Raw genomic sequence first — 12,923 nt, 5'->3', positions numbered from 1 at the left:
CCTGGGTAAGGTGATTGAAGTGCTCTGTTGCCTAGTGCAACAAATCTGCTTTAGAAAATCAACCAACCACTTTTTGCTGTTAGGAAAGTTATGAGGAGGCAAAGTGTCCAACAGTGTAGCTGGGGCCATCCAACCCTCCAATAGGAAGGCAGCAGGATTCTGCACCAGCTGAAAGTCTTGTCCCACCCAGAGGCCATGACAGCTAGGCCCACAATGTCCTCATGCAGCCAAGTACTAATGACAGGTTCTGAGTTGAAAGTGGGCATGTGCAGAGAACGATGGGGATCCTGTGCCTTTAGCAGATGGGCAGAGGAGGGAATTTCCACTGGGGGGGTGGTTCTCCCTCTAACGTGACTTGCTGTGTGTGGAATTCCAGCAGCTATGAAAGGTGTCCAGGGCAACAAGGGAGGGATGGAGGCCTGTTCACTGTTGAATCAGGTTACTCTGAGTGGGTTGCTTGGTTGGTTGGATGCAGGCAGGACTTGAACATTTCTGTACATACAGCCGAGGCCAAAAGCATTTCCCCCTACAGACTATATACATCAATCATGCTTTCAGGAAGCTAAATGTCTCTGGCCTTTTCGAACTTGCCCTGCAATTGATCCCACAGGGGGAGGGAGTGCTTCCCCCACCTCTTTCCAAAGCCTGCCCCATAGCTTCTTCTTTTTTACCTTTTGCATGCAATGCTGAACTTTGCTCCTTTAACTAGCTATGAAATGTTAGGAGACTGGAGGACGGAAAACGCACACATCCTGGGAGTCGAGCATTTGCAACAATAAAACCAACCAACCCTGGAGTAAATAATTTGGCAAGCGGAGTCGAGTTCAGTTTGTATGAAGTGGGAGGGAGCTGGGTCAGAGGGATTATTGTGTGTTTGGGCAAAGGCAAGCTCCTTTCTAAGCGCTCAGCTTGGCTCCCTCAGCTGCTCTCGCCTCCCTCCCCCTACCTTACAGTGGAAAAGCGCAAGGCATACAATTAAGCAGAGAATTATAGCCTAATTGCCCTTTCTCCAATCCATCTGCTCGGAGTGTATTGGAAACAGTCTCTAGGGCTGTTGCTACAAGCTTTTAGCCAAATGTACACCATAGACCTCTGGGGCGCTCCTCTCTCCCTTTGTGCGCCAGGCAAGCTCAGAGAGCCACAGGAGCCAGCAGGCCGCCCTCCAACAGCGTACATTCATGCAGCCTTTGCAAAAAAGGGGGGAGGGTGAAATGTTCCCCTCCTCTTCTGTAGCACCTTTCTTCCAATGCAGCCTTGCCCATTTCCTCATTCTGTTCTTGGGCCTCCAGTGCGGGGTGTCAGCTTATGATTTCAAAGATCTTGGTATGTAGGTAGTGGAGTAAGGGGGTGATTCCCTCAAGCACAGAGTCAGCGGGGAGCCCAGAGGTGGATTTGCAGAACTGTCTTCCATTCAGCGTTTTCAGTATGCTTGGTATGAAACCTGAATAGCAGTCCACCTGACCTTAGAAGGCTCCAGCTGCGAATAAGTGCCACAGCCTCTGCTGCCAGGCTCCCCCAAGGACCACAGCTCTCTTCCAATTAGAAAACAGTGTAAGTGGTTGTGGAGCAAGTAAGTCTACACACAGGGGAGTCATGAGTCACGACACATCTACAGGGGCAAGAGTGGACTCTCTGGGAAGGATTCACCTAATGCATCCCATCAACAGAAGCCCTGTGTAAGGACATCTGCTAGCACAGTGGGGCCCCCCCCCCCTGAAATGAAGGTGGGAGAACCCCCAGAACAGCACATGGGGAGGGGAATTGTCCCATCAGGCAAGCTTGTGATCAGGCAAGAATGTGCCCTTAATCTGTGGTGATCCCTCATTTGCCTGGATAGAGGATGGATAGGGGTGTGTGGGTGTGGGTGAGAACACACTCGCTTTGGCCACACCCACCACTGGTACACAGCCCCTGGAAGGTGGCCTATGAGGTAATGTTGAGAAAAGGTTCTCCACTTCTTCTCTGAACTCTCACGGAATAGGAACTGTCTGATGAAGAATGACGCTTAACACTCCACCTTTTGAGTAGCAAATGCACGTGCCAATAAATTCTTCAACCTCCAATTAGAAAATGTTTTAAGCCTCAAGAAAACATTCCACAGGAAGTCTAGGCTTCCTCACACATTATGTATCTCTAGACACATGCCTAGAATATCATGTGCAAATGGAACGAGCATGTCCTTGTAGGCTGTGTCCCACAGGCCTGACATTGGTTCCAATTGGATGCCTCACTTGCTGGGTAATCCTGTGTTTGCTGCTATGTAATGTATACACAACAAATTCCTGAGGACCTTGTATTGGCAGGGTGCAGACCAATGAGGAGGGCTCAGACTCCGACTGGCAGCCTAGCATAGCTTGCTTGGCTGTTCTGTGTTCATGTTCACAGCAAAGTTCTTAAAATGCTTCATCCCTGCATGTCACTAAAGGCACTTTGGCAGCTTACAGCTCATGTGCAAGAATTTGGGCATGTACGGTAAGTTAATACTGAAGTAGGCCACCCCTCGTGCACATGCATGGAGACATAGATGCCATCTCGCGCCAAATATTGTGGGTGCCCGAAACAAAGGGCTGCAACTTTGCCCATTGACTTTGTGGGGGCCCAGCCCCACAAGTATACTATTGTGGGTGTCGTAGCAGCCATGGCCCCCTGGAGTTTGCTCCAGTGCATGGAGAAAATAAGGATGGAGGAAATATAATTTTGTCTCCTTTAAAATTATTGCAAACAGGCATACAGGCCAGATTTCCCATTGGCATCTGTACATCTACTCCAACACTCCACATGATCCTTGGACCCTCATTTTGACACTTAGCTGGTTTATTCTATTTGCAGAGCAAACAGTCCCTCTTTGCTGTCAGATAAGGCTATACCGGATCTCTGGCTAGGCAGCTGGAAGCTGGCAGAAAACAGGGCTCAGCGCTTCTGGTGCCTCCCTGCCTGCTTTCACTTCCCCAGGTGGTTTTCCATTTAGATATCCAGCTTTGAGTCTTCTGCATTTTGATGAACAGCACCCAGTTGTGCAAATGCAGGATTGCCCCTCATTCACCTCATCAGCTCAAAGCATTCTTCTATGTCATGTAGGATGACTCCCTAAGGAGGCCTAGCCAATGACCAAAGCTTCTCCTTAGCTCCTCTGAACAGGTATCTTGCTTGGGCTTGCAACCAAGGCCAGCTCAGTCATACCCTTCCCACTTGATGGGCTAGAGAAAACCACGAGCAGCCCAGCTACTTGTGTAAGATTTGACTTACGAGGGGGGGGGATAGATGCTACTGTTAGGAAGGGTTAACGCTCGATGACATGACACTCAATACAGCTGGAACACTTGGGCATTAAAACATAACCCACGACCAACTCCCTTCTGAAAAATCGTGTGTGAAGCCACCTTGCATTGCACATACAAGGAAGATTCAATATTAACACACCAGCTCTTCTCTGGGGAGAAACCTACTGCAAAAAAATGGAGGAGGGGGATATAAACCTGATATATCAGAAACGGATCCTAGGTTGCCAAGATTCATACTCAAGACAGCAAAACACTTGTGTAGAAAAGCACTGACAATTGTTTCCCCTTTATTGTAGTCATAGTTATGAAGGGGGGGGGAGAGAAGACTCACAACCAACTGTAGACAGGTGGTAGTCTAGAAATAAGTGGTTCAGCTGGTTGAGCAGTGCCAAGCAACCGTTGACCTATTGAAATAAATTAATTATTAATTTAAACCATAGAGATTAAAATCCACAAGGCAGGGCAAGGATGACAACGCCTGGAAAATCCCTCTCAAATACTGATGCATGTGAAATTCAGTAGAAATGTTTGTTCCTATTGGTGCCAAAGGCTTCTGAACCTTCCACTCCTGCTTTTATAATCACACAATATACGTGTTTACTATGGCTTACTAACTCTGGGGATGTGCGTGAGAAAGAGTGTTAATGTCCCCAAGAAAGAACACTTAAAATAGGGATGGGGAAGCTGTGTCTGCCCCCCCCCAGATGTTGCCAGATGACAAGTCCCAACATCCCTTTTCATTGGCCTTGCTGGCTGGGACTGATTGGAGCTGGAGCTCAACAACATCTGAAGGACCATGGCTCCTCCATCCTTGGATTAAATAACAGGAACAATAATATCATTTCCACACCCACCCACCCCTTAAAATTAGTTACTGTTGGTTGAGATTCATAAAACAAGAAGAAGCAAGTTAAGAGTTTGGTGATGGGTTATAAGGGAAAGGGTGGATAGCTATGGAGAAAACATTCTCTTTTCACGGGGTTTCTCCAGGATCTGAGAGGCAGCTTCTGTACCATGAAAATAAATAGGTTGCAATGGGAGCTCCTCTTCAAAATGGAGGAGGAGGGCAGGAGAGACAAATTGCTTTGGATTAGTGGCAGGCCATGCAGAAATATACATGATGTTTTGCAGAAGGGGTGGGCGAGTCCTCCAGCTTGTGCAAGGCAGCTCATAGTCAAAGGCCTTCATGGTCCAGGGCAGGCTCCCCACCTCCAAAGTTCAGACAACAGTAGGAGTAGAAGGAGCTGCGTAACGTTGGGTGCTTAACACCTCTGCCCCTTTCACTGCATTTACCCCCTTCAGACAAGCGACACCTCAAGAGGGTTACAGAAAGGGAAATAACTATGTGTTGCTGCTGTGGACTAGTGATTACAACTTGAAAATTTCCTCTTTACCACAGTTACTTCACAGTCCTACAAAGTGCACACTCTCTACCTTGCGGCATGCTTTCCACAAGTCTTCAAATCCCTTTAATTGTTCCCTCTTTTGCAGAGGCCACAATCTACCATCATAAGGGTACCATTGCTTCAAGTCAGGTCAGAGCAAGGGTGAAGAAGCTCTCCTAATGTTGCTGGAGTACAATTCTCACCACCCCTGGCCAATGGCCATTCTGGCTGAGGCTGATGGGATCTGGAAGATCTGAGAGGACCACATGTCCCTGGGCCAGAGGATGGCCATGCTTGCTATCTGATTGTGATCTCAGGCTGTCATATACATCTGTAATGTGTATCCTTATATCCTCATTGCTTTAGCAAACTACTGTGGACTGCTTGTGGTTAAGTCAATGAAGGCCTAGATGGTGCCTGAGCTAGACTGAGTGGCAAGTTTGCTGAGAGACACAGGAAGAGGAGGAGGATTCCAAATAAGAGGTAGTCATAATATGCTCCTGCCAAGAATGTGCTCTCTCTCCAAGTCACACCCTGACGTCTTGCATTCTCATACCATACCCTAAATGGACTACAGCTAAAAGCTGGCAAATACAACCTTGAAATATCAACTAGGAATGCAACAGTGCGAGGCCCAAACCAAAAGAGGGTGCCCTTCCACAGAACTAACTCCATCATGATAACCTAGTTCTCAAAAAGTTTCCTTCACACACTCATTGGACTTGAAGGCAGCCAGCTCAGAGAAATGACTTGGCCAAAGAGTGTGGGCTGGTCCTCCATCATAAAAGCAGCTCCTATGAAAGGACCTCATGTGCCTGTGAATGAACTGGGTCACACGGTTGTAGAGGGTGGGTGTGCTGGTGCATGCAGAAGGTCCAGGTTTCATCCCTGGGATCTCTAGGCAGGGCAGTTGGCACTGAGCGAGATGGGCAAGTGGTCTGACTTGGTGTAAAGCAGTTTCTTCTATGCAGTGTAGCCTGCTTAGGAGTGACAGGAAAATTTGACAAATCCATTGAGAGGAAGGCCATCAAAGGCTACTAGCCATAATGACTGGGCTCTGCCTCCACAGAGGCAGGAATGCTTCTGAATTCCATATGCTGGAAGTTGAGGGGAGAGGAGAGGGCTCTTGTGCTCCTGTCCTCCTTGTAGGTTTCCCACAGGCATCTGGGTGGCCACTGACAGATCAGGAGGCTAGACTAGATGGGCCATTGGCCTGATCCAGCAGCTCCCTTTTCCGTACTTACAGAACCACCAAAGCAGGTGTTGTGTCCAAACTGAGGTTTATGGCACCACCATGAATGAATTGCTTAAAAACAAAAACCCGAAGCAGCTTATAACTGGGAAGTGCAGCATATGCAGAGCCAAGCTGGCTACGTTTCTGGTGTTGCAATGTTGCTAAAAGCAGCACCACTTGTTTACAAGGAAAACAGGAAGTGGACAGATTGCATTAGGAACTGGTCAAGGGACATTGAGGCGCAGGAATGGGGTAAGATTTTGGCACTGCCATGGGAAAGACAGGGGAGTCTTCTATAGAGTAGACTGTGGCTATTTGTATTACCTTTTATAAAGGTAGTAAGTTTTTATCTGGGCTTGCTTGCTGATCTATATCAACAAATGGCAGCTGCCCAGAAGAACAGATCTGATCAGATGCAGAACAGCTAATCCTCTCATCTTGCTTTTCCTGAAGAGGGGTTAGCAGTGCCTACAGCCAAGTAGGGAGCAACAATCTGAAGCACAAGGCGGCTTTATGGTTGAGCTGAAGATGATTGTCACAGAAGATGACAAGGGCACAGCCCCCCCCCCCCCGCAAACACCTGGTATACCTAGGTGGACAACTGAAGAAATAGGTGGACACAGAGAAATATGAAATTACCATTTATGTCACACTTCCAATGCTCAAACTATTTCACATACATCAAAGTAATCCTAAAAGCCCTGAGGTAGGCCAACATTATCCCCAATAGGAGACAGATAGTGACAAAGGCATTATAAATATCCAGTACGAATCTTTTTTTGTGTTGCATCCAGTTTATGAAACAGTATGTCCTATACAAGACTCAAGGCTAATCTTTGCTTAATTCTATAGTTCCAAGTTCTATCCAAATCCTCACCACATTTTAAGTTCTGCAGGATTCAGTGGAATTTACTGCTGAGTAAATAGTTCAAGCAAGCATGGGATAGGATTTATTGCCGAGTATCATTTTAACCATCAGTGCAGTACCACCACATTTCACCTGCAGATAGAAGACCAGGCCCCCAAGTTATCCTTGACAGCATCATAAAGCTTTGTCTGGCCAGCCCTTCTAGACACAATGCTCCTGACCAGCTCATGTTATTTTGCTGCTTAAGAATGATCAGCAAATGACTGCCCCACAAGTCAATGCACATGGTGCACAAGGCCAGTTATTTTGGCACTAGAGGCAGAAAAATCCCACAAATGCATCTTGCCAATCTTTTGCTGGTCTTTCATGGCACCCAAAGCTAACTGCCCAAAGAAGACATCTCACTTTGCCTAATAGTAAGGCTAGCTCTGCTCTTGTTCTTACTAACAAACCAGGAATACAGGGAAGAAAACTGCATGTTAATAAATAGTTTAAATCCTTTCCAAAACTTGAGATGAATGTATACAGAGACTTAAGACATTATTAAAAGCAAAAACCTCTTATTGTGCAGTTTTCATATTTAACCATCCCTTTTCATATGGAACATTATGAAAAAGCAGTGAGCTTTCAAATGAAGCAGCTACAAGTTTTTCCTGCAGAATTGGGGCTTTAGGCTCAAACCTATGGTAAACTTACTGTTTGCTTTTGGAACACCAACCCCAAAGAAGACTTTGGGAAAGTAAAAATATCACTTTTTGCTCAGGAGTTATGAAATCATATCATGTCTCAGAATGTATCCATGGGATCGCATCACCCATGATATCTGTAGTTCCATGGACCTTAACGTGGTTCCAGGCATGGGGATGAAGCAGCCTTTCCTATTTGGGCTTCCTGTCTGTGCTTGTCCATCTACAACCAAAATACATCTATCTCTTCCAGAGGAAGTTGCACAAGCGGTCTCCACATTAGGATCTTGTGCGACTCATGATGAGAGGAAATGTGGAAGCTCTATCATGGATGGGACTGAGAAGTACAGAAGGCAAGCAGCACAAAGCAGCTGCCATTCTTCGGCTATCTCCGTCCCAAATAGTTTGTGTGTGTTGAATCATGGATAATCATCTCAAAACTGATACAGTCTGTCCGGCATCCTGTCCTCAATTAGCATGCTATTTCTTGTTTCTAGGTACTAGCCATCACATAGCATCCCTAGCAGTTTGGGCAAGCTGACCAATCCCTCATCATACCCCCTTTCCAAGCCACTCCATAGCCATAGGCCAAGGACAGGAAAATCTGGCCCTCCAGATGTGGTTGGAACTCTCATCATCCTTGACTAGTATCTTTGCTGTCTGGGTCTGTTGGGAGCCCAATGGTATTTGGAGGATCCCAAGTTTCCCCACCCTTGTACTAGACCTTTGACAAAAATAGTTGTATGGCTGATTTTATGTATCTCCACTCATTCAGTATATGAACACATGACTCGATTGCTTCTGGCTGCGGGAGGTGAGGTGTTTCCAAACTTGCACAACTCCAACTTCACGATCCCATGGAGACATCTCAGGGTGTGGCCCCCCTTTTCTGCATATCCCATCACAATCAACTGGAGTGTGTATGGGTGGCAGCATGTATTCAGCATTCTTATAAAGCAAATCTGAACCCACACCCTGAGAGAAATGCTTAGGAAAGGGAAAGCACACCAAGGAAAGCTCAAGCAAAGAAGAAATGTGGGAATGGAAGGTGAAGGAAACATTTTGAGAGCACAAACATTTCCTGCATAGATATCTCAAACTTTAAGGCTGGATCCAGACTTAGCCATGAGTATACTAATCTTTAGCTAAGCATGACTTAACTTTTAAGTTGGTACTTCAAGTATGACTAAGTCAGGATCCAATCCATGGTTTTGTTGGGAGCTGGATTGGAAACACCAGAGAAGGGAAAAAAACATTTTTTCTAGCATTGAGTTTTCCAGCTGGAATTGCCAAACAACTCTGAATATTGGGGGGGAAACAACTTTAGCCAAATGTCAGCATGCCATGTGCACTAGGAAGTCGTCTACTGAGCAGCAATGAACTCCATCACTGAAAACAAAGCAACACGTATCTCTCCTAGATATGATACAACTATTTCCCTGGAACATCAGGCTTCTCCCTTGAATCGCTAGGAAACAAAGAGTACAAAGCAAGCCAACACTGCTGACTCAGTTCTGCTGTGAGAACAGAGATTGCTTCCGCCACCTCTAACTGGCAACAGTTGGCATCGTGAATCTTAGTGTAGGGACAGTTCCTTCTTGGAAGGAGCTGGTGAAGGTCGGAAGGTTTCTTCCCGATAACCCTCCGTTGCCCTTTCCAAGTGCTTTGCATTCTTTGCTGGGAAAAAGGGTCCTCACCACCTGGCGGCTGTCATTTATAAATCTAAAAACAAGCTGTGCAAAATCACGCCCTAAATTGCAGCAAAAACAAGGGAAGTCTTCGTTTCCTTGCTCCCGTTCCATAAGCTGGTGCCAAGAGGATGGCTGCCAGTTTCTAACAGAAGAAAAAAAAGCCTCCAGACTCCAGTCCAACATGAGAGACAGACCAACCAACTAGGCCCAAAGGGATGAGGGCAGGAGAAACAGGAACTCCACCGGTATTCTCTTTCTGACACACACACACCCTCCCAGCATCGTTCCCTTAACAAGTCTTTGGAATCAAACCGCACCCCTCTTCATTCCAAAATCCTACCAATAGCATTTATAGCAGAGCTAAAAACCCGATAAGGCAGAATACACTTAAAGGAGAGCGGCACTTCAGAGAAAGGGCTCAGAAAAGTGTCATGGAATTTCAAATAATGCCAGCAATGACAGTTAGGTCTGATTTTTTCTTTTTTATACATCTCTGCAATCTGCCTGCTTCCATGTTGCTTAACAGACGAACCTCCTGTGCCCTTGCTGAATGCAGACAGGGATTGTGGTTGAGCGTAAAAGAAACACCCAGACACTGATGGTGGGAAGAGCCAGGTCCAGTGACCTCTTCCCTCCCTCCCTCCCTCCGCTTCCCAAAGCAATTAAGAAGGAATATATGATGGTGAAACAGCTGGGCACCAACTGCGGGGAGAGTGCAACACAATCTCCCTGCCCCTAAGAGTTATTCCTTGCTATGTTGACCAGTTTCCCAGCAACCACAAGGATAGCGTGCTCCATTTTTACAAGTTGCCCGGTTGCTGAACCCCTTTCCCCCTTGAAGGATGAAACGGCAGGAATATATAGGAGACAGCTATTTCAGTTCTGGAATCGAACCCACTGCCCAACATACATACATACATACATACATACATGGAAGACCACCACCAATGCTACTTACTGGCAGCCAGAGACTAAATACAATCTAGGTTAATAGCTTAGATGACCACTCCCCGTCACAAACCAGCCTGGCCTTACTGCTGTGGCTTTAGTACAAACAGCTCCACCAGCACTATGCATTCAAAGCTCCCCCCCACCCATCCCCCACATATAATCTTGGGAGCTGTAGTTTGTTAAGGGTGCTGAGAGTTGCTGAGGTACAATTCCCAGCATTCCCAAGGAAGAGGAATTGATTGGGATAATTCTCAGGGTGGATTCACACTACAAATATACTGTGCATTGAAGCATGCAAATTTTGGAACAATGCATGAAGACACTGAATAAAACATTTCTGTGGAATTGGGCGGCCCAGGTGGGAAAGGTTCCTCACTGAAATAATTTATCTCACTAAAAAGTTTTTGGCACCTGCTTACAGCTATCACCTAATGCAGAGGTTCTCAAAATTTTATTCCCTCACAAACCAATTGAAAATGGTGAGGGATCTCAGTGGACCGCTTAAAAAAGTTATTTTTGTTCTACATATCAAAGCACATATATCTCATATTTTAATAACATTTTCCTTTAGCTCTAGCACTGTCATCAAAACCCGGTCCTGTGAAGAGAATTGGCCATGCCACTGAGGAATTTTAAACGGGAAAATTGATAAGACTGCACCAGCATTGTGCCATGAAATCAAAGGCTTAAGCCAGAGCCTTGTTAGCCTGTCTTATAAAATTTACTGTTGCCTTTCCACAAACCATCCAAACAGACCATTAGTAGATCCACTGACCAGTTTGTAAAATAAAAATATTAAATCAGAAGTTTTCAGGGTAGAAGTACAGAATTTCCAGTGAAAATTAAACCCTAAACAAGAACATGTCATGGCTGGCATTCTCTCCGGCCAATAGTGGGTGAAGCTGGAGACAGCAATAGGCAGCGTCAATGCTAAAAGCAGGCCCATTACCCCTTTCCCCTGGACTTACAGCTCCCTTTCCCCCCTTACCTTCCTGCCAACCACCCAGTGCAGATGGGAACTTGCCACATTAGAGGATTTTCATTGCAGCCAGCAACACAGCATTAACCCTGTTCCACACAATAGGGTAAGAAAAATGGACCCATTCACACAAACAGGGGTTATTTTGGCAGGGGTTAAACCTTACTGCTGTGTCAGAGTGCAGAGCTGAGACGGTCACAGGTCAAACTGATGCTCCACATGCCACTCTTGGCATGTTCTGCCTTAAATGATTTGAGACCATAATATCATACAGACAGTTTTCTTCCATATGGACCTTCCCATGTTTCGAAATCCATTAGCAGTTATGCTCTGTTCCACCACCAAATGTTTGGCAAGTAAGTACAAGACCTACCTTCTCTGCAGCGGTGGCCAAACCACAGATTGCCTTCTCACCTCAACCCAATTGCTGGCAGCCTTTCACAGAGCTGTTAAGATGTGCCCATTTCATTACTACATATTACTGTTGCATATGTTACGATCTGATACTCTTCATAAAAAAGAAAAGTGCTGTGCTTTTACTTGGCTGAGTGAACTGTTTTGCGTGTCTTTTTAATGTTGCTTCAATTATCTTGTAAGCCACTTTATCGCCATTGGAAAAAAGTATCCAGAAAAATTAAGGTTGCTTGTACCCATCTGTCAAACAGACATGTCTTTAGAAAATCTTATGAGCCAATTTTTATGAAGCATCTGATATAGCTCTATGTGGAGATGGGTGACCTCATTCGTGAATGGTCAGGGCAAAAGTATCCCATCAAAAGCACACTAGGAGGCAGTTTTAGCCTTCTAGTTTTCAGGAAAGGACAATAGTTCAGTGGAAGAGTCAATGTTCTGCATATTACCGAGGTTCAATTGCTGGCATCTCCAGGTAAGGCTAGCAAACCCTGAAAAACTGTTGCCAGTTCATGTACACAATACTGAGCTAGACTAACTACTGGTTTGACTGAGTTTAAAATTTCTTCCCATATGAAAGTCATACAACCCATACCCACCTCACATTTTGAAGTGGTACAATCCACGAAACATGTGAATGGGCCATTATTAGCCACTTTGCCATCTAGGTATGGCTTCCAGTTCATCCTCCTAGAGCTCAGTATAGCTGAATATCTATATACACTAACGGTATAATGCTATACCCCACACGCTCTAACACTTGTAAATTGTAGTCATGTGTTTAAGACTTCACTGCTACTGCCTAGCCCAACCACCAGGTATAACCTGTGCATGAAGGGAAGTGCTCTTTTCTTTAAAAAGAAAAAAAAAGAAAAATGAAAATGGGCTGTTAGGAATTAGAATTTATGATCAATAATTTATAAGTTTGTAGGCCTTAAATGAAAACCAGACTGGCACTTTGCATTAAGTGGCAAGCAAAGTGCACTTCCAGCACTTCCACAATGAATTTTTTAATGTTATCAGCTTCCTGAAGCTTTCTAAGCACCTTCAAAAGAAATCCCTGGCTTTGCACCGAGTCCCTAAATGCCAGTGATGCTGGCATTTAAGAAAAACAGAATTAAGGTAACAGGACAATGAATTTTAAAGCAAGCCTTTCAAAATATGAACAAGACCATCCAATTCCAGCACACAATAAGCGCTTCAAGACAGACGTTTTACCAAATTGTTTTACTTTGGTCAAGAACTTGTCTCCCGCACCTTTCCTGTTCCAAGATGATGCTTCTGCTGTTTAAGGAACAGATGGGCAAATTGAATAAGTCCATTTCAGCCTCCTAGATATTCCTACTAGCTGTCAAACACAACAGAACAAAAAGCATGCAAAAACATTGCATACTGAAGTTTTTAAAAAGGACTTCTACATATTGCATCACATTGCCA

The sequence above is a fragment of the Podarcis raffonei genome, chromosome 2 (genome assembly GCF_027172205.1).
Source record: "Podarcis raffonei isolate rPodRaf1 chromosome 2, rPodRaf1.pri, whole genome shotgun sequence".
In the NCBI taxonomy this organism is placed as follows: Eukaryota; Metazoa; Chordata; class Lepidosauria; order Squamata; family Lacertidae; genus Podarcis; species Podarcis raffonei.
Note: the sequence above shows the minus strand (reverse complement) of the source record.